We start from the raw sequence: 21,010 nt of genomic DNA, 5'->3' as shown, positions 1-21,010 counted from the left end.
ATTATGCCTCATTAGATCAGGGGTGGGGATGGGGGGAACTCAATGCATTGACTTTTTTGCAGAAAAGGTTAATTATCAATTTGGAATTTCCATGTCCAAAAAAGTCTACTGAAGATACAAATAAAGCAAAGACAACCTGAAAATTATACCAAAATATATTCACTCAATGCCCTACAGTGGTAAAAATGGATGCATTACAGCTGTTTGTATCAGCATGCAATCATTTCAAAACACCTTACAACAGAAGAATAAAAGCCAATTCAAGCCAGGAACCAGGGGCACATGGTTGTAACCCTAGCTACTCAGGAGGCTGAGATCTGAGGATCAAAGTTTGAAGCCAGTCTGAGCAGAAAAGTCCAGAAAAGTCACCCAAAAGCCAGAAAGTAGAGCTGTGGCTTAAGGGATAGACAACTAGCCTTGAGCCAAAAAATCTCAGGGACAGGGATCAGGCCCTGAGTTTTAGGACACACACACACACACACACACACACACACACACACACACACACACACACACACACACACACACACACACACACACACACACACACACACACACACACACACACACACACACACACACACACACACACACACCACACACACACACACCACACACACTCTCTTCCAATTCAAAAGGCTATAGATGTTAGAGTATCATTTTTGTAAAAAGTTTTCAAATCTACAAGGCTATATTATATAATGTTTATGGCTATCTGGGTATCTAAATTAGTGACAGGAACATAATGCATAGCAAACACCCAGCCCATAATGCCAAGTACCCCCATAAGCAACAAGAAGGAAATGGGGGGCAGTTGTTCCAGAAGCTTCCATATACATCTGAACTGCTTCATGCATTTGATTTAACAGATGCCAATTAATATAGTGTTAGAAGCTGTTGAAGCTAGAGGACTTCGGGCATGTTTAGATAGGCTCTATTCCTATTTTCTACAACTTGTAAGAAAATTAACTCATGTTTCTAACTCATGGAAATTTGCGCCATGTGTGAATGCACTGAAAGGTAATTGCGGGCGTCAGAGAAATGATGGTGGGAAAGTGAGGTGCAGAACAGGATGCAGATGAAGACCTGGATCCCCACGCTCAGCAGTTTCTTCCCGATGATGTCTTCAGTTTCCTTCCCTCTCCTCTTGGCTTCTCTCTTTTCTAGCTCTTTGGTTATCTGATTCCTCTCAGAACATTCTTATATGACCTCTTCTCCAGTTCCTTCTGTTTAATGTCAGCTTCCAGACTGCATTCGTAACAGTAGGAAAGGAGAAGACAAAGGAGAGCCGGTCCATCTCAGTCTCCGAGCTGTTCACAATCTAGGGGCTACTTGGGCTGGTTTGTACATTGCTGCTTACGCTTGAACAGCTTGCAGCTGCACTATTTTCCCAGAAGGCCTTGAACACATGAGCAGAGCGTTCTATCTGAGCCTCTGTATCCTGGCTCTGGCTCTGAAACTCTTCTACTACAAAGGCCGGAGGTTAGCAGCAAGAATGAATTCTATGAATCTGGTTCAGCTGATGATTACATACAAAGGGCGAGTCTAGCTTATGATTACCACTTAGTCAAACGTCCTAAAATGAAGAGTGAAGGAAGGTATTGGACGGGAGAAACCAAAAATGACCAATCTTTTGCTTCTAGTATGTGAGGAAAGACTAGCAGCATAGAGAAGAGGGTTGGAAAAGGGAAATATCCAGATTGCCCAGCAGCCTGAAACATCCAGGCAACTGCTCTTCCTTTCCTGTCCTATTGTCTCTCCTGACAGAGTCTGGATTCCGGTAATTGAATGATTGGCTTGAAATAATTACGAATAACTGTAACATCTGCTCTTTTGGCCATAACAACTGTTATAAAAGGAATCCCTTCACTCATGGATTTTTATCACAAAAGAGGCAATTTCAAGTGGGGGAAAGGAAATAGTGCTCTTCTAAAAGAAAAAGGAAAAAATAAAAATAAGATATATATGATATATATAAGATATAAATAGAGCATATAATGTAAATGTAAAAATAAAATTTTTATATAAAATATAAAGTACAAAGCAAAAATATCTATGTTTCAATTTTAAAATATGTTCTAAAACTTTGAATTAAGAACTTACTGCTGCCGGGTGCCGGTGGCTCACACCTGTAATCCTAGCTACTCAAGAGGCTGAGATCTGAGGATCATGGTTCAAAGCCAGCCCAGACAGGAATGTCCGTAAGACTTTTATCTGCAATTAACCACAAGAACATTGGAAGTAGTTGGGGCTGGGAGGGTGGCTCAGTGGTAGAATGCTTGCCTTGCATGCCTGAGGCCCTGGGTTCGATTCCTCAGCACCATATAAGCAAAAAGAAAAAAGCCAGAAGTGACGCTGTGGCTCAAGTGGTAGGGTGCTAGCCTTGAGCTAAAGAGCTGAGGGATAGCGCCCAGGCCCAGAGTTCAGGCCCCACGACTGGACCCCCCCCCCAAAAAAAAAAAAGAAAATTGGAAGTAGTGCTATGGCTCAAGTGGTAGAGCACTAGCCCTGAGCTAAAGAGCGAAGAGATAGTGCCCAGGCCCAGAGTTCAAGTCAAAAAATATAAAAATAAAAAAGAACTTATTCCTAAGGTGACATTGTTCAAAAAGAAATATACTCACTACCAGAGTTAGGTAGCTGTAACCTCTCTGTAAATCACCTTTACAATAAAAATAAATTAAAATAAATATTAAGAAAAAAAGAACTTATTTCTAGCTTTATCAATGGGCTTGCTAACTAACCATGTTACCTACAGTTTCCACACAGTTTCTATCTTTGGGCTTTGCATTGAAGCAAATATTTTTTTCTCCTCAAGAAATGGCCACTACAGCAATAATGAATTATTACTTATGTAATTATTTATTTCCTGTATGCCATCTGACTAGCCTGGACGCTCCATGAGGGGCGGGGCTTAAGAGTTGCCACAATCACCCTTCTATATTCGTGCTTAAGGCAGAGTTTGTCCCTAGTAGGTGCTTGGTGTGGACTGAATTAGGTCTATAAGAAGCAGCCCTCAGTGGCAATGTGACTGTGTTTGCTGATAGTGCCTTTTTCAGAAGGTAATTAAGGTTAAATGAGGCCTAATCCTGCAAGCTGGTTCTCTTTTTTTTTTTTTTTTTGGTCGGTCATGGGGCTTGAACTCTGGGCCTGCGCACTGTCCTTCAGCTCTTCAGCTCAAGGCTAGCGCTCTACCACTTGAGCCACAGCACCACTTCCAGTTTTCTGGTGGTTTTTTATTAGAGATAAGAGTCTCACGGACTTTCCTGCCCAGGCTCTCTTTAAATCGTGATCCTCAGGAGATGGTTCTCTTGATAAAAAATTAAAAAAAAAGAAGAGCCACTAGAGCTTGAAGAGAAGAGGCCATGTAAGGACATAGCAAGAAGGGGCCACAACCCATACGGCTGAAAGAGAGGTTTCATCAGAAACCAACCCTGGCAGTGCCTGGTCAGGCCTTGATCTTGGACTTTCTGCTTCCAGAACTATGAGAAAATAACTGTATGCTGTTTAAGCCACTCAGCCTATGTTATTCAACAATGGCAGCCTGAGCTGCGTAATAAAGGGTTCAACAAATCTTTGTGAAAGCGATGGTATTGTAGTGATGGTGGTGAATATTCTAGACATGAGTCAGAAGGACATAAACATGAAGGGTGGAAAAGTATATAAGCTATTCAACCAATATTCACTTAGACTTAGTTATCCATAAATACCCAAAGAAATTCTTACCCTTAGGTCAAAGATATTCCAATTACATTTAGCAAGAATACATACAAAATGAGCCCAACAAACTTTATTCTTGATTGCCTTAAAAAAAATACTTGAAAACAGCAACAAAACAACAAAACATACTTGACCTTCGCAATCCATTTTGGCAATTTCCATGATTAGTAAATCACAATTAAAATATTCACATACTCCTGATTTAATTCTGATGATTTAATTCTGTATCCAAAGTTCCATGATTCCCTAATATCTTTATTCACTTGGTCATGGAATTCAAGACAGGCTAATTAATGCTGTGTAGTCTAAGTATTTTTATACACATCCACATATAGCACACACATCTGTGTGTATATATAAACCTATAAACCTGTATGTATGTATTCCCTACTCTAGTCAAAATTACATTTTTATTATCTTCTTCCCTAGTACCCTGTTCATTTGCTTCATAATACTCATCACAATTAGAAATTAATAATTTGTGAGTGGTGTGTGTGTGTGTGTGTGTGTGTGTGTGTGTGTGTGTGTTTGCGCGCGTGCAGGCGCGCGTGCGCACGCGCGCCCAGAGGCTTGAACTCACGGCCTGGGCACTGTCCCGAAGCTTCTTTTTGCTCAAGGTTAATGCTCTACTAGTGAGCTACAGCTGACTTTTCTTAATAGTTTATTAGAGATCAGAGTCTCATGGACTTTCCTGCCGGGGATGGCTTCAAACCACAATCCTCAGATCTCACCCTCCTGAGTAGCTAAGATGACAGGCGTGAGTCACCGGCACCTGGCTCTAATTTGTGAGTTTTAATCTGACCACCAAATGACAAGCTTCCTGAAGAAATGGTTGCATCATGTTATCCTACTATGGCACACCATGTCTCCACCAAATAACAGGCACTCAGTAAGTATTTGTTGAGTCAATACATATTATGGAATCAACTTCTTACACATTCCACCAAACTCCATTGGTAAATATAAACCTTGCCTCCATTTTTGTACCTAAATTCAACCCAAACATCAGACGACACCAAAGGACCAGTTGGGAATTAGACGCACACTGCAAGCGACACAGTGACATTTTTCTCTTGCCAGAGTTGAATGAACCCATCAAGAGAAATAAATGCCGCCAATGACTTCCAAACACTCTCCTGGGTATTTGGAAGGAAAAAAGAAAAAGGAGGGATTAAAATTGGCCTTGCCAAGTGGACCAGCCATTCTCTTGGAGTCAGCACTCAACATGGTCGACACAGCACCCAAAATTTGTTCTCTAAAAGTCCAGAAAACAAGTACACTTCTCTTGATGAATGTGAGCGTGGTTGCTCTCACTATTTATTCACTGTGTGACCCACAGTGACTGATGCAGCTCAGTGCTTCGGCTCACAGTGCAGAAGCAGAAAAAAAAGTCGGCTCATTGGGATCCAGAATGAACTTCCCTTCACTAAGATCCCCCCCACAACTGTCCCACGTGCCTGGGTGACTTAGATCATTATCTAATCATTTATATTTCTGGAAAGGCCTTGGGACTATAACCTGAGAGTGTTTCAGAGTCTTTAAAATCAAGCCTGTGAGAAAACACACTGTTCAAAAAGGGAAAAGTTCATGACGTAAATCTTGACATTGGTGTAAAGTTTAATAACTCTCCTTACATTCTCATCCCCTGGTCATTTACTCTGGGTTTATATGGATGTGCATTACTCAGTGGGTCTTCTGATGAGGGGAGTGTAAATTGGGGAGGTGCATTAAGCCTTTGAGGCCATTATGATCCCATTTGGTGCCTTGGGGGAAGGTCATTTACTTACAGCAAGGAGCCCAAGGCTCTCTCTGAGATCAGCCATTTAATCCTAGCTCACCCACACGCTCCTGCCTGACATGCATTTGCTAATTTAATTTCCTCTGTAGGCTTTCTTTTATTTGTCCTATTTTATTTCTCCCATTTTATCGTCACATTGTCTAATTTAAACTTAATTAAAACTTTCCATTAGAACAACAACTGAAAAAAAAAAGGTAGTTGGGTAGACCTCTCTGGAAACACTTTAGTAATGGGAAAGACTTAATAAGCAAAATATCTCACAGTTTAGACTGGATCCAATACTTCAAAAACAATGTGGGTTTTGTTTTGTTTTGTTTTGTTGCAAACCTCCTCCTCCCCTCCTGCCAATCCTGGCTTACATTGGCCAGGTATCACTAAATACCTCAAAACTAGCCAGTTAGGAATATAAGTGCACATGGCTGTTGGTTTAATGGTAGAATAGAGTACTGCACTCACATGACTGCTGTGGCTGATTCCAGAAAGCGCCATGATGCCAGAAGCGTGGATGAAGGCTTTTTTTTTTTTTTTTTTTTTTTTTTTTGTCTGAATCTATTGGAGAAAATGCTTGATCTTCTCTGTGTTCTTCCATCTCCTAAGGCATAATTCTGGAATTTTCAGAAGCCCAGATGCCAACAAAGAAGTAGGCAAAGCCTGAACATCAAGAGAGAAATCCCTAAAAGTGCTAAACACTTATTCTCCTCTAGCGGTGCTTAACACAGACATAACTCTATTTTTGAAGTGTAACAGCTAAAGGAAATTAAATAAACAAACACACAAACAAATAAATAAATGGGAGAGGAAAAGCAAAAAGGCAGAAGAAAAACAATTTTTTTTCCTCCCTCTTATATTTTATTTTGCTTTTTTTTATTTGGTATGCCTGTCCTGGGGCTTGAATTCAGAGCCTGGGCACTGTTCCTGAGCTTTTTTTGTTCAAGATTAGCACTCCACTACTTAAGCTGCAACTCCACTTCCAGCTTTTTTGGTGGTTCACTGGAGATAAGAGTCTTATGGATTTTCCTACCCAGGTTGGCTTTGACCACAGTCTTCAGATCTCAGCCTCCTGAGTAGCTAGGGATGACAGGTCTCAGCCACCGGCGCACAGCTAATCTGTTGACAAAAAGGTCACCAGGTCTCAGAAATATGAACAAGGACAGCCTGAGAAAATATGGCAGCTGAAGTGAAACCTTGGCCCTAGTTTTCAGTCCTAGAAGATAATAGCAACCTCGAGAAAGAAAATGAACGTCATATCACACTAACCCTATGAGATTCTTATTTTACAGCTAAGGACGATGAGGCTCAGAGCTGCTTAGCTTCACTGTATAAATCGGAGCAGAGGTTGGGTGGTAATCGACCACACTGATGTAGGCCTAAATGGGATTGGAGAAACGCGAACTTCAGAATTACCTGGTGGTTATTAAAACATCGGCTCCTGATGCATACCCCACAGAGACTGGAATTAGAATCTCTCAGAGTGGGGCCCATTAAACTCCCCCTGAATGCACCTTAAAATTTAGAAAGTTTCACATTAAACTACAGTTTCAAATGTACTACTCCAGCTTGTTGAATTAACCTCTCTCCACTTACCATGTCCTTAAAAATGAATTCCAGATCAGTCTAAAAGGTATCGCTTCCTCTCTTTTCGGCTGTCCCCTCCCGCAACCCACCTGCACTCAAGTGTCTTGATAAGAAATTTAGAAAAATAAATCATTCACATGACTTAAGAACATAGATCATTTTAAGAGCTAGAGATGTCATTACTTAGTTAGAAGGCCAATCCAGTAAGAATACCTAATAGTGCTAATGAGGATACACCAAGCAATAGAGTTGCCAAAAAGAAAAAGTGAAGCAAAAAAGAACGGATAGAAATAACTGGGTAAACAGACAAATAGAAAATTATAGATTACAAATCCATAATTATAGATTATAAATCCATGATTACACAGTCTATTCAACAACTAATAGTATTTGACAATCAGCCCAGCTATGTGGAGTTTGGCTCAATGGTTTTGAAGACCTTCTGAATCAGAAACGAGATACGCAAAACAAATCGACTCATTTAATAAAAGAAAAATTAAATGATATTTCACAAAAATGTCATCTGCAGACCACCTGAGACTCTTAAACTCCGGAAATTTCTGTAAGAGCTCTAAGAAAGACCTAAAAAAATATGTCTGAACAAACACCCTGGGAAAATCACAATAAATACATATATTTCCCGCCTCCTCCTTTAATAAAGCATTCACTCACAGTTCAAGGTAGTATTATCTCTGCTATCTCAGGATAGCAGAATGGATACAAAGTATTGGCTTGATAAGTGTTTAGTATCTGCTGGAGATGAGTACCAGAGGGTCATGGGGGGTCAGGGAGGGGTGTGGGGGCAGGCATTGGTCCTATGGCCTGAGGCTCTCCAAGTTCAAACCCAGCTCTGCCACTTGGAACCTGGAAGTTAATTAACCTCTTTTTTTTTTGTCAGTTGTGGGGCCTGAACTCTGGGCCTGGGTGCTCCCTTGGCTCTTCAGCTCAAGGATAACACTCTACTCTTAAGCCGCAGCTCCACTTCCAGGTTTTTCTGCTTATGTGGTACTGACGAATCAAACCCAGGGCCTCATGCATGCAAGGCAAGCACTCTACCACTGAGCCACCTTCTCAGCCACTAATTAACCTCTTTTGCATCTTAGTTTCTTATTTATAAAATGTGGACAATGACCACAGCATCTATGGTCCCTTAGGATTGAATAAGCTTAGTATCAGTAGAGGGCTCAGAAAACAGACTTGGTTCAAGACAAGACTAATAAGAAAACTTAAGAGTTTTGTGTTATTACCATGGAAATGGGGGGAGGGGGACTGAGAAAAGAGATTACCCCTGATCCTCGTGACATTCAATGATCACAAGAAAAGGCAGCCATTAAGGAGAGTGGTCATTCTTTACTGCAGTGTATTAGATTCAGCCTTAACAAGAGTGGTCATTCTTTACTGCAGTGTATTAGATTCAGCCTTAACAAAGACTCATGGCAATAAGAGTTCATGGAGGCAGAAGACATTTGACAAAGTACAGGGTTCTAAGAATGTCAAAATCAAAATTCAAACCCCACTCTTTCCCAAACTACACATCAGTCCACCCTATACAACCCTTTTCTGAACCTCAGAACCCTGAACTCATCAGGGCCGTGGTGGGGAGAGTCTCAATGGCTCTTCCAGCTGGACAGAGAAGGGGTGAGCTATGCTGAGATGGATACTCCAGGCCCAGAGACATTATCCCCAGAGGGAGGCTGGAGTGGGAGAGGAGAAGAGACAGGGTAGAACCCAGCGGTCACAAACCAATCGTCCTTTGGCCAAAGTTCTTGGCATCTTGGCCCTACAGAAGTATTTGTTGCTGCTGTTGTCGAAGGCAGCATTTTTCTTTTAAAAAACGAAAAAGGAACCGTGTTTGTGAAAAGATAACAAGAAAAAAATCATGACTACATGCTTTGTATGGGAAACAGTACTTGGGTCTGTGGACATAAATGCTTATTTTCAAGTTGTATAAGATAATGGGAATGGGAGGGAAACACTAGAAGAAGAGGAAGGAGGGCCAAAGTCACAATGCGGCGGTGGGGGAGGAGAAAGCAGAGGTGTATCCACTAAGTTTAGGAGATGTCATTAGAATTCCAAGTTCACAATTCCTCCACTTCACAGCTTAGACTCTAACTACATTACAGAGCCTTCGGCTGCTTCATCTCACCTCGTGCATTTCTCTGAGTAGCAATAATAGATGAATGACAAGAACTACCAAGCTACTTCCAAGGCAAAGATTGGAAAGTGTCGTTATGTAAGTGAGAAAAAATTTTTTAGATTAACCTGTCGGCCTACATGAGCTCTTTTCTTCCGGTTACAAACATCAGCTCAAGCTGGAAAGAGAAAACAACAAACAGAAAGGTGGAACGTTAGGAACCTGGCTTATTGTGTAGCGGGGAGAGAAAGGCACGGAAGAGAATTTCCTCCCCCACATGGGTCCAGAGAAAGAAGGTGGCAAGGCTGATAGCACTTCAAAAATCACCTGTCAGCTGGTCCTACTTGTACATGTTCATGAGTGCACGTAGAAGTGTGTGTGCGTGTGTTTGTGTGCACATGCACCACTCCTGGGGCTTGAACTCAGAGCCTGAGTTCCACCCCTGAGCCTATTTTCCTCAAGGCTAGTGTTCAATCACTTAAGCTACAGCTCCACTTCCTGCTTTTTTGATAGTTAATTGGAGACAAGAGTCTCATGTGCTTTTTGCCCAGGCTTGCTTCAAACCTTGATCTCAACCTCCTGGGAGCCATATAGTATCATATATAGTATATATGGCATCATATTACATGCAGTATTATATAGACATATGGTATATAGTATTATATTATATATGTAATATATTGTGCATATTTGTACCCTCTATATAGTTCATTTGTATTCTATGTATATAGAATACTACATATATTATATGTATAGAATGCTATATATATTATTCTAATAGTGACATACATACTGCAGTATTTACTAGTACAATTAGTGTATCCCATCCATAATTTGGGGGACATTGTGTAGTGCAAGGCTGGATTATGTACCTGTGTTTGAAATGTAAGTCAATTTAAAGAATACTGTTGAATAATGCAATTGTGGCTATATGTGCAACAACTCATGAGTACATCTTCAGTGATTCTGAGCCCTGAGTTTCTAACCCTTTCAGTAAGAAAAAAGAAATCCACCCCCCACCCAAGAAGACCTCCTGGGCATCCTCTGAAAAGTCAAACAACTTACCTTATGCCCCCTCCCCCTCTCCTCAGTAAACCAGGGAAATGAGAATTGAGTATTCAAAGAAATCAGAAAAGCATGATATTATACACACTCTCTCTCTCTCTCTCTCTCTCTCTCTCTCTCTCTCTCTCTCTCTCTCTCTCAACATCCATCTCCAATATGAAACCTCATTGTTCCTGTGTAACAAAAAGTAAATATTTACCATCAGCTGGGAGAGGCAGCAAATGGCCAGCGTGTAGGCCATCCATCACTGCAAGCCAAGCTCCCATCTTAATAACCCACATAAGGGAGGGCAGGCAAAGACGGCAGGGACTGTCTCCGAGATAAGCATTTGTCAGCGAAGTCAAATGGCTCACAGTGGAAGGACGGAAGGTGAGTTGTTCAAGCGGGCAGGTTGTGAAGGTCCCTGAAGATGGAATTAGGAAGTTGAGGTGGAAAGGCACTGTGGGCGGGAACCCGGCTGGGCAGCTGGATCCCCTGCTCTGCCAGCTGCAGGGACAATTCCCCATGGCACTGTTCTATGCCTATAAAGTAAGGACAATAAGAGAACCAGCTTCCTAGAGTTGCTCTGAGGATTAAGTGAGATGATGGCGTTAATGTGAGGAACATCAGAAGATGGTAGCCTCTCTGGGCTGCACGGACATGGCGGAGATGGTGGTACCTTGTCCCCATTAGCTACAGTGAATTCAGTCAGCTGACTTAGGATAGAGCTAATCAGCTGAGCTCACCGAGCCAGGAAGAGGCAGAACTACTATGTGGATGTGTGCAGTCTACATCCAGACCCCACTGTCCCAACCGCTGGGCCCTGGCACCTCTCTTAAGAAATCACAGCTTGATTTTCTGTTTTGCTTTTGCTGCTTCCCTGCTATTTATCTTTCTGCATATAGATAAATATCTAAACATATAGCATAGATTTCTCCAGATATAAAAAAGGACTAATTAATTCACCTGAGGAAAGGAATGTCTGTAACCCACATGGAAATTTTAAAGCGCTGAACAAGATTCAGGAAACGTGTGCTCTAGTTCTAAGTGGAATGGCTTGAGGTCTTGCAAAGGATGAAGGGAAATGATGTGGGTGGAGGACAAGTCTTTGTGAGCAGAGGAGAAATAAATAAGATGGGGAAGGAAGAACAGCCTTGCTCTAGGGCTCAAAACAGAGACCTAATTCCACACAAGATGAGGTTATCGGGAGAGAGATTCCAGTTTTGTATTAAGACCGAACATTCCAGAAGATACCTCACAAAGACTACAATGGCTGAGTGCTTACCTCGCCCCAGAATTCACATGCTGAAAAACCAGCCTTCTGTGTGTTGGTGTGTGAACTTTGAGCAGTAATTAGTAAATGAGAGTGTGGCCCTTGTTAATGGAATTGGTTCTCTTGTAAAAGGACTTTCAGTAAGCCTTTGTGGCAAAAGAAAGCAGATAGAAAAATTTTTTTTAAAGAAAGAAAAGAAAAACCAAGAAATAAAAGGTGTGAAAAGGCTACTCTAGACGTTCCAAATACATCTATGTGCTTTCTATGTGGATTGATCAGATGCCCCACAGAACTCAGTGATAAGGCCTCTAACATAGAATCCTTCATCTTCCCAACCAAATTTATGTCATTCCGCACCACACCCACCCTTCATCCATCACTCAGATCACAACTTGGAACACTTCCTCTCCTCCTTCTTCCTCTTGGCCCATTCTGTCACTTCCAAGTCATGCCTATGGTTTTTAACCCTTTCTTTTCACCTCTACTACTGCCATCTTAGCTCAGATGGTCAGTCAGCAGTCACTTACGCCCATGGAACACCTAGGTTCTCATCATGTCTCCTCACAGAAGCTTGACTCATTTTGTTGTTGTTTTGTCAGTTGTAGGGCTTGAACTCTGGGCCTGGGCGCTGTCCCTCAGCTCTTTAACTCAAGGAGAGTGCTCTACCGCTTGAGTCACAGCACCACTTCCGGCTTTCGGGTGGTTCACTGGAGGGGAGAAGCTCAAGGACTTTCCTGCCTGGGCTGGCTTTGAACCTCGATTCTCAGATCTCAGCTTCCTGAGTAGCTAGGATTACAGGTGTGAGCCACCGGCACCCAGCTTCAACTCATTCTTCAAGAGAAATCTCATGACAGCATTGTTTAAAGCCCTTGCTGGGCTGGGGTTTTACTTGGGATAATGGAGCCAAGCTTGTGGTCTACCAGGGTCTTGATGAATTCTTTCTGAGTAAGAGTCTCACCTTCAAATCTCCCTCCTTCCCATACTCACTTTTTCAACCATATTGGGTATTTTCTCCCTCATCCCTAAATGCACCTAGCTCCTCCATACCACAAGGCATTTGCATATGCTGTTTTCCTCCCTGTGATACCTAGATAGCTGGAGAAAATCCTTGTGTCATCCCAGAGACCAGGTTAAACTTTATTCCTGCCAGGCACAGGTGGCTCACACCTGTTGTCCTAACAACTCAAGAAGCTGAAATCTGAGGCAGCCTAGGCAGGAAAGGCCATGAGATTCTTATCTCCAAAGAACCACGAGAAAGCCAGAAGTGGTGGTGCTATGTCTCAAAGTGGTAGGGTGCTGGCCTTGAGCACAAAAGCTCAGGTACAGCACGCAGGCTACAACAGGAAAAACAAAACAGCTTTATTCCTATGTTTCAGTACAGTACCATTCTTCAAATTCTTGTGCATTTTCCTCTAATAGACTTTAAAGCTAGCTTTGGGGCTAGGAATGTGGCTCAGTGGTAGAGTGCTGGCCTAGCATGCGTGAAGCCCTGGGTTCAATTCCTCAGTACTACATACACAGAAAAAGCTGGAAGTGGTGCTGTGGCTCAAGTGGTAGAGTACCAACCTTGAGCAAAAGAAGCTCAGGGACAGTGTCCAGGCCCTGAGTTCAAGACCCAGCACTCGCAAAAAAAAGAAAGAAAGAAAGGAAGAAAGGAAGAAAGAAAGAAAGAAAGAAAGAAAGAAAGAAAGGAAGGAAGGAAGGAAGGAAGGAAGGAAGGAAGGAAGGAAGGAAGGAAGAAAGGAAGGAAGAAAGAGAAGGAAAAGAAAAAATAAAGTTAGCTTTTTCCTTATCCATGTGTCTTTAATGACTAGAAAACATGCTAGGAAGGCATTAAAGAAATATTTGCTAGTTGCATGAATGAACATATTAAAAAACCACTTGATTTTATAAGCCAGAGAGAGAGAGAGAGAGAGAGAGAGAGAGAGAGAGAGAGAGAGAGAGAGAGAGAGAGAGAGGGAGAGGGAGAGAAGGAGGGAGAGAGAGGGAGAGAGAAATGCTTTACAGCACCAAGTCCTTGGTGAGGTGAATGCAGGTACTTCCTCATCTATCCAGGGCTCATTGTCCGCCTCTGGCTTCCCCTTAATCGTGCTCCTTTAATTTGACTAATTTCTCTATCCCATCACTTCTGCTTCCTAATTAAAGGACCACAGGATCAAAGTTGATGCCTTCTAAGACCATTCATCCTCCAGAAAAATCACCACAATCTAATCAGACTCTGAATCTTCATCTTCCACTACATCCCTTACTTATCAGGGATTTTTCCAGATGAAGAACACCACAATTATAGACTGAAATCTTGTACTTTATAACCAGTTAATTAAACTTCCAAGCCTGAGCATGTGATTTATCTAAAAAGCAGCATCTCAGGAGGACTTTGTCTCAGTGAGATAAAATAACAAAAATTTAGTCTCCTCAAAAACAACACTAACAACTATGCTATGAATTGGTTTTGTCTTCTGGGTTGAGGAGCATTCCAAGGTCAGACAAGGTCATAACTTAGGCCATGGTGAGTCTGTCCTGTAAGGATGGCACTGGACAGGCCAGTACTATGGAAGTGTGATTTCTGAACTGACTCAAAATGGCATCAAAACAGACAACTAAGTGTGAGCATCTAGAAACTTCCAGTGGCACGTTAGTATTGCTGTGTGTTGTAAAAGTATCCGTCTGGATCATATTTTAAAAAGATGTGATGCTTCACTACAGATTTAGAGGGCACCGGGAGAAGCAAGTCCAAAGAAGAATCTAATAAGAGTGCCTCCCACCGGTTCCTCTAACCTTTGACATGAATCTGTGTCTCATCTCCCAAAGAGGAAGTTTTGTGTTCATCAAGTAAGAGCAGCTCTAGGAGGATCTGATTTGGCCAATGTGGGAGAGTTCAAAGCAGAAGAGACACTGGTGAAGAAAGAAGAATGTTCTAGTTACCACAAATGAGGGAAATCAGGCAACCTATGCTTCTTTGGCTCTGGCTTATTTCACTTAATATAATTTTTCCCCCTGAAGACTGTCCATTTCCTTACGAAGGTGCGGTATCATTCTTCCTGATGGATGAGTTTATGTTGAAAATGAACTATACAACTTGTGGGTGGGGGCGGGAGGGAAAAACTGGGAGAGAGCAAGGGCAAGAGTAACCTTGTCCAAAAAGAAATGTACTCTTTACCTGACTTATAAAACTGAACATCAGGCTGCTGTTGGTGCTAGGGCCCGAGGAGGGACGCGCCAGAGCGAGGCCGCCGAGATTGAACAAGCGACAGACACGTCACCTGCCGATGCCACAGCCTCTTGGGGCCTGCACGGATCCTCTCCATGTGTGTAGAATGAGCCAAGGAGACTCGAACCCAGCAGCTATCCCACATGCAGCAGAAGATATTCAAGGTGATGACAGATGGAGGTCTCAGCACAATAGATTCGTCTTGGACTGTAAAGACCAAGAGCCTGATGTACTGTTTGTGGGAGACTCCATGACACAGTTAATGCAGCAGTATGAGATATGGCGAGAACTTTTTTCCCCACTTCATGCACTTAATTTTGGAATTGGAGGGGTTACAACAAGACATGTTCTGTGGAGACTAAAGAATGGAGGACTGGAGAACATTAAACCTAAGGTCATTGTTGTTTGGGTAGGAACAAACAACCATGAAAATACTGCAGAAGAAGTAGCAGGTGGAATTGAAGCCATGGTACAGCTCATCAACACCAGGCAGCCACAGGCCAAAATCATTGTATTGAGTTTATTACCTCGAGGTGAGAAGCCCAACCCTTTGAGACAAAAGAATGCCAAGGTGAACCAACTTCTCAAGGTTTCACTGACGAAGCTTGCTAATGTACAGCTCCTGGATACAGACGGGGGCTTCGGTCACTCGGACAGTGCTATTTCCTGTCATGACATGTTTGATTTTCTGCATCTCACAGGAGGGGGCTATGCAAAGATCTGCAAGCCCCTCCATGAACTGATCATGCAGTTGCTGGAGGAAACACCTGAGGAGAAACAAACTACCATTGCCTGACCGGCTCCCATCAGAGTTCACAACCTCCCAGCTTCCTCAGATCAGTTTTGTCACTGGCACTACAGAATCCTCTTTCTTAAGGCACTTTGCATTGTAGAATGTTCCCGGATGCCCACATCTAGTGTTAGAAGGGAAAGAGGGTTTTAAATTGGTCCTATATAGAGAAGGTTTGTTTGACACAAGAAAATTAGCCAAGGAAGATTGTTTAAATTTTCATTTCAAATCACAAGGGGACTTTTTAGTTGTATATGTGGCACATTCATTGAATTATTACTGTTCTGTTCTTCCTAGGACATCATCAAGCCTAAGTACTACACAATATGAAGGTTCTTTTCTTGGCCTTTTTTCTGTAGATTATGTCATATGTAATCATCAGAATCACAACTACTTGGCTTTAAAGTACATGTCTTTTCCAGTTTTTAAGGTCTATAATTTAGCCTTTTGTTTTTATTTTGTTTTGCTCATATGTATCCTCAGTATTTTGCTAACATATAGCATCAGATTAAACATGTTCGTCCCTCAAAAAAAAATTGAACATTACCAAAACAATAACAGTTTTAAAATACATTTAAAAAAAAAGAAAGAAAGGCTCACCCTGGGCAAGGCTCCTCTGTCTACTGATCTTATGTCCTAATTGTTAATTGTCATGAACCCCATTATGTTATTTAAGTCCTTCACGTGCAGTACATGATGCTCACAATACTTTGGAGTAGATATTACTATAATTTTCATTTATATAAGAAGGGGAAACGTCCATTTTCATTTATATAAGAAGGGGAAACGTCCATGCAGAACATGAAGTTATCAATGTATCTGGGTACCAGATCTAGAGCTAAAGGACTCTATGAAATCAAACGGATGAAACCTCCCATTTTCTCACCTATAAAACAGAGGTCTCTGTGCTGGTTATCTATCTAGTTCACCGAGTTCTAGGGAGAATGCAGTGAGATGGTGAAGGTGGAAAGATTCAGAACAGAGAGCCTTGTCCTCAATGTGTTCCCCTTCCCGCCCCCGCCCCCGTTTGTTCAAGCAATGCTGCTTATATATACTGCCCACACAGAAAGCGCTCTAAGATCATGCAAAAAAGAATCAAGGAATGGTGACATGGTGGAGACGTCAGAGTGGAAGATGACTGAGAGCTGAGATGATTAGGAAAGCCTTGAGCTTGGATGAGTAATGGAATGCCAACCTGGAAGAGAACTTGGAAATGAACTTCTATATTGGGAAAGAAAAGCTCAGATTGTGGGAAACAACTTGCCTAAGATTTCACAGCATGTCAATGACAAAGCGGGATCAACTGATTGTAGTATTCCCTCTTCATCCTTCCTGCAGTTTTATTTCTCCTTTATATGCTTACTGAAAGCAATGAGCTCCCAACATGGGACCTTTCCCCCGGGTTGACAGATCTGTGCCAGCACCCTTCTGGACAAAGGAAAGCAGAGGGGAACTTATTTAATATTTACTTTCTACTCCTCTGAGAAAAGCCTGCTCTTCCTAGAGAATCAGAGTAGGGAGAAATGAGAACAACAAAAGAGAGTGGGGCAGACCAATGGAGAGAGGAAGGGTGGGGGGATACAGTCATAATATATAACCTACACTCGGGGCACCTGTGAGTATGGAACCAGGTAGCTGGAGGGAAGGGCGGGGGGTTGGGAGAGATGAGGGGAGAACGGAAGTGGTAGCGTTGATCAAGATGCATCGTGCTCAGAAAATGATGTGCTGAATCAAAACCCCTTTCTTTGTATGACTAAAGACATTGAAAAATACATTTCTTAAGAAGACTATAAGAGTATCAGTGCAGATTTCAAGCACACATGGTTCTGCTGAAAAGCTGTCTCTGAGATAAATTGCATCCCATGAGAGTCTCTGCAGGCATGAAATGTCTCGGGGCGGAGGGTGGCCTGACAAAGAATACATGACGGCATGATGGCCAGGTCCCATGCGCAGCTGCTCCATCCAAAGAGCAGGTCCATCCTCGCCGACACCCCTGCAGAATCTATGTAGCACCTTATTGTAAAAACAGGCTTTTAGGACAAAGGGTTGTGCTCAATGAATCTGGACGTGAGGTCATCATGACAGAAAGAAGCCCAAGGGGATGGTTGAAAGAAGAGCAGAGGTCAACTCTTCTCGATCTATCTGGATGGTGCTTGTCAACGTGAACATCCATCTTCAATCCAGCTCTGAGCAAGGACAGAAATGGAACCTGCTTTGTGTGTCGATGAATGTCCTGTTGGGTTCGTATTGTCTTCCCAATTGTCAAGTGATTTAGGAATGGGAAAATCAATAGCTATAGAATACGTTCCATAACTATTAAATTTTTGCCCACAGGACACCCCTTGTGTCTACATCCAGGCCCTTGGCAAGGGAAACTGAGTCCAGGGAGATTGTAGTCACCTACAGGATGCTCTGGCCAAATGGGCAATAGGCCTTTGACACAGAAGCAGCTCCACTCACAGCTTTACAGTTGGAAGCGTGTGGCTTGTCAAAAATGGTCCCTCCAGATACCACCACGTGTGACTGACATGCCAGAACCCCACCCCTGCCAAAGCAAGATCACAGTAAGTCAAAACATGCCAGGGTGGAGAGAAATAAAAGAACGGAATCACTGTTCAGGGCTCCTGCGCTTTGGCCACCAATCTGGGCCAAGTGATATTAGGTGGTTTCTATTCATTCTCCCACTTTTCCATGAGAATGCAACAGGATTCAAGATGTGGCTACCGCTGGTTTCACTGAACACTTTATGGAGTGTGGTAACTCAGCTCTGGGGACCTAAGACAGGATGTTCCCAGCTCCAGAGTTCACTGGCAAACAGGTCCCTAGATAGATTGGTTTTAGGCAGTCAGTCATGTTTCCTTCCTCATCCACCCTAACCAACTACTAGAAATTTCTTTGAGGATACACTGAAATGTCCACTCCTCACAGGAAACTGTGTAATAGGGTACCTGATTCTGTCCAGGGCTCTAAGGAGCATCAATGGGAGGGAGGAATGCGGAAGGCAACGGAGATCAGGAGTAAAGATGATTCATCCCCATTATCTGTTCTATAAATGCTCCTTAGCTAAATATTAACCCCACAGAAAGAAGAGAGATGCTAAACTCACCCCTTTTCCCCAAGGAACAAAATACAAGGCCAATACACTCAGCTATGGTCTCTTAGCAACAATACAAAATAGTTTTGCTCACAGCAAAATAGGACAGGTGCATCTTTTGCACCTACAAACTGGTAGCTTGGGCTCTGTGTCTGGTTTTGGTGCTTCCTTCTGAGTTTCAGAGTCATTCCTCCACCAGTGCATCTACCCATCCAAGACTCACACACATAGAGGAAAAGTCAGCCTAACTCTCTAGCCTTTCCTGACAAGTGAATCTAGAGGAGGGAGTATCCTCCTGCATAATCCTGCAGCAAACCTGGTTCTTTTCTGCCTAGTCCCTACAGCTTTTGGAATGAAAATATCTACTTGTTGAAATGCTTGTTTTCTGTGTGATCAGCTATGCTCCTAGCTCAAGAGAGGCCCTTTTAATCACTCCTTAGTGGAGTCCCTAACACATAGAAGGTGAAAATAAATACTTGAGGTATTTGGTATCCAATATTTCTACCTATTCTTTGAGGTGCAGACCATTGATAAACCCCGGTTCACAGGTGATAAACCTGAGGTCGATTTGGCCTTGTATAAGCAACCATGTTGCTGAGACTTTACCTCCAGGCTCTGGAGACTTGATGGTGGGCTGTACCTGGTACACTGGAGTTGAACAAAATTCCATCTCAGACCTAACCAGCAATCCGGGAAGCACGGGTTTATAGAATCTAGCCCAGCCAGGAAGGCAGGGCATGGGATTTTGTTCAGTCTCTACTTGGTGTGTGTGTATGTGTGTGTTGGGGTTTTTTTTTTTCCCCATGCATTTCAAACTAAGCTCTAGTGTTTCTCTCTCACAGTTGCAGAAAGCTAATGGCATTTGGGATTTCAAGATCCTTTTCTTTTTGCATCCAGAAGCTCAAGTGGTCAGCAACCCAGGAGCCGTGTTGACATTCTGTCCTGGGCTTTTCCTATTCTGTACTTCCTGCTGGGGAAAATTGTTAGGACCAGGCTGGGTGACAACACTTTAGAGTATGTGAAGGAAAATCAAACAAACTTCTCCTGGCAATAAAAAGGCAAAGTCGCCTGAGAAAGGAAAAAAATGTGAACCCCTGTTGCTCTTGAATTAATTAGAAAAAAATGTATTTTTCATCCTTCAGAGAAAAGGGTGAAGAAGAAAATAGAACATCTTGTTCTTTGCAGTTGCACAAAAAGTTCTCTTTTTCATTTAGAAGGCTAAGTAAAACCACTTACCTGCCTCTAGAGGATTTCAGTTATTTTTTTTTGAAAGAGCACTTTGTCCCTTCGAACTTAAGATAGACACTATTTCTTATGTTTCCAGACTGGTTTAAGACTGTATAAGTTCTTTGTATTATTATACAATGAATAGCTCTTCATTTTTTGACAATTTTCTTATATTGTATTTGTTTGTTTAGCTAGTCCTAGGGCTTGAACTCAGGGTGTGAGCTTCATTTTGCTCAGCACTAGTACTCTACTACTTGAGTAATTTATTGGAGATAAGAGTCTCACGGACTTCCCTGCCTGGGCTGGCTTTGAACCATGATCCTCAGATGTCAGCCTCCTGAGTAGATCAGATTACATTTGTGAGCTACCACTGTCCAGCTTATATTATATTTAAAGCCACATACCAAGACTGGGGGTTTGACTTTTCAAAATTTGATTTTGTTTCCTAATAAGATGGCTTGATAGAGCCCTCCTCTCTTACAGGCTTCTTTTAGAGGTAAAGTACTAAAAATCTTTACACTGAAATCTTAATATAAATCATTTCAAATTGCTGTCTTAAACCCAATTTTAGCAGCACCAGAGCTACAAATTTTTAGGTGACATCATCCAAAAAAGAAATGTACTCTTTATCTGACTTGTGAAACTGTACAACACCTTTATAATAACAATAAAAAGATTTTTTTAATTTCTTATCTTTCCAAAATTAAAAATACCAATAGCAGCCAAAGGAAAAGAGTCTTTAACTCCTCCAATTTTAAGAAATATTCCATGGTCTGAAATTGATATCCTTGAGGGCATCATTTGCCTGATTGTGTATATTCATGATCAAAATAGCAACAAACAAGCCAACACAAGCAGTGATAAACTAGAAGAGGGCTGGGAATATAACTAGGTAGAATTGCAAAGAAGACCAAATCAAAACATATATCTCTTTCCTTCTCTCTGTGAAGACTTGAATATTTTACAAAGAGTAACATAAACCCTATAGGAGTTATATAAATGCATGGAAGGCTGTGGTGTTGTGAAGAATGCTCAGCAGAGCAGAGTCATAGCCCATATGCCGCAGAAAGGGAGAAAGTCTGCACAATCACAGTCCTAAATGGCCAGGATAGGATCCTAATCCTGAACTTGGAAAAATCAATTAAAA

General features: G+C 42.1%; 1 protein-coding gene and 1 pseudogene across 1 annotated transcript in view; one reads left to right on the top strand and one right to left on the bottom strand.

Moving 5' to 3' along the window:
- Sgcd (sarcoglycan delta) overlaps nucleotides 1-21,010 on the bottom strand; it is a 913,825-nt gene that overhangs the window by 793,871 nt on the left and 98,944 nt on the right. The window lies entirely within an intron of this gene.
- LOC138808070 (platelet-activating factor acetylhydrolase IB subunit alpha2 pseudogene) lies at nucleotides 14,840-15,659 on the top strand (annotated as a pseudogene).

This window comes from Dipodomys merriami, unplaced genomic scaffold, assembly GCF_024711535.1.
Source record: "Dipodomys merriami isolate MVZ:Mamm:240054 unplaced genomic scaffold, mDipMer1.0.p SCAF_44, whole genome shotgun sequence".
Taxonomy (NCBI): domain Eukaryota; kingdom Metazoa; phylum Chordata; class Mammalia; order Rodentia; family Heteromyidae; genus Dipodomys; species Dipodomys merriami.
Note: the sequence above shows the minus strand (reverse complement) of the source record. Positions and strands in the feature narration are given on the sequence as shown.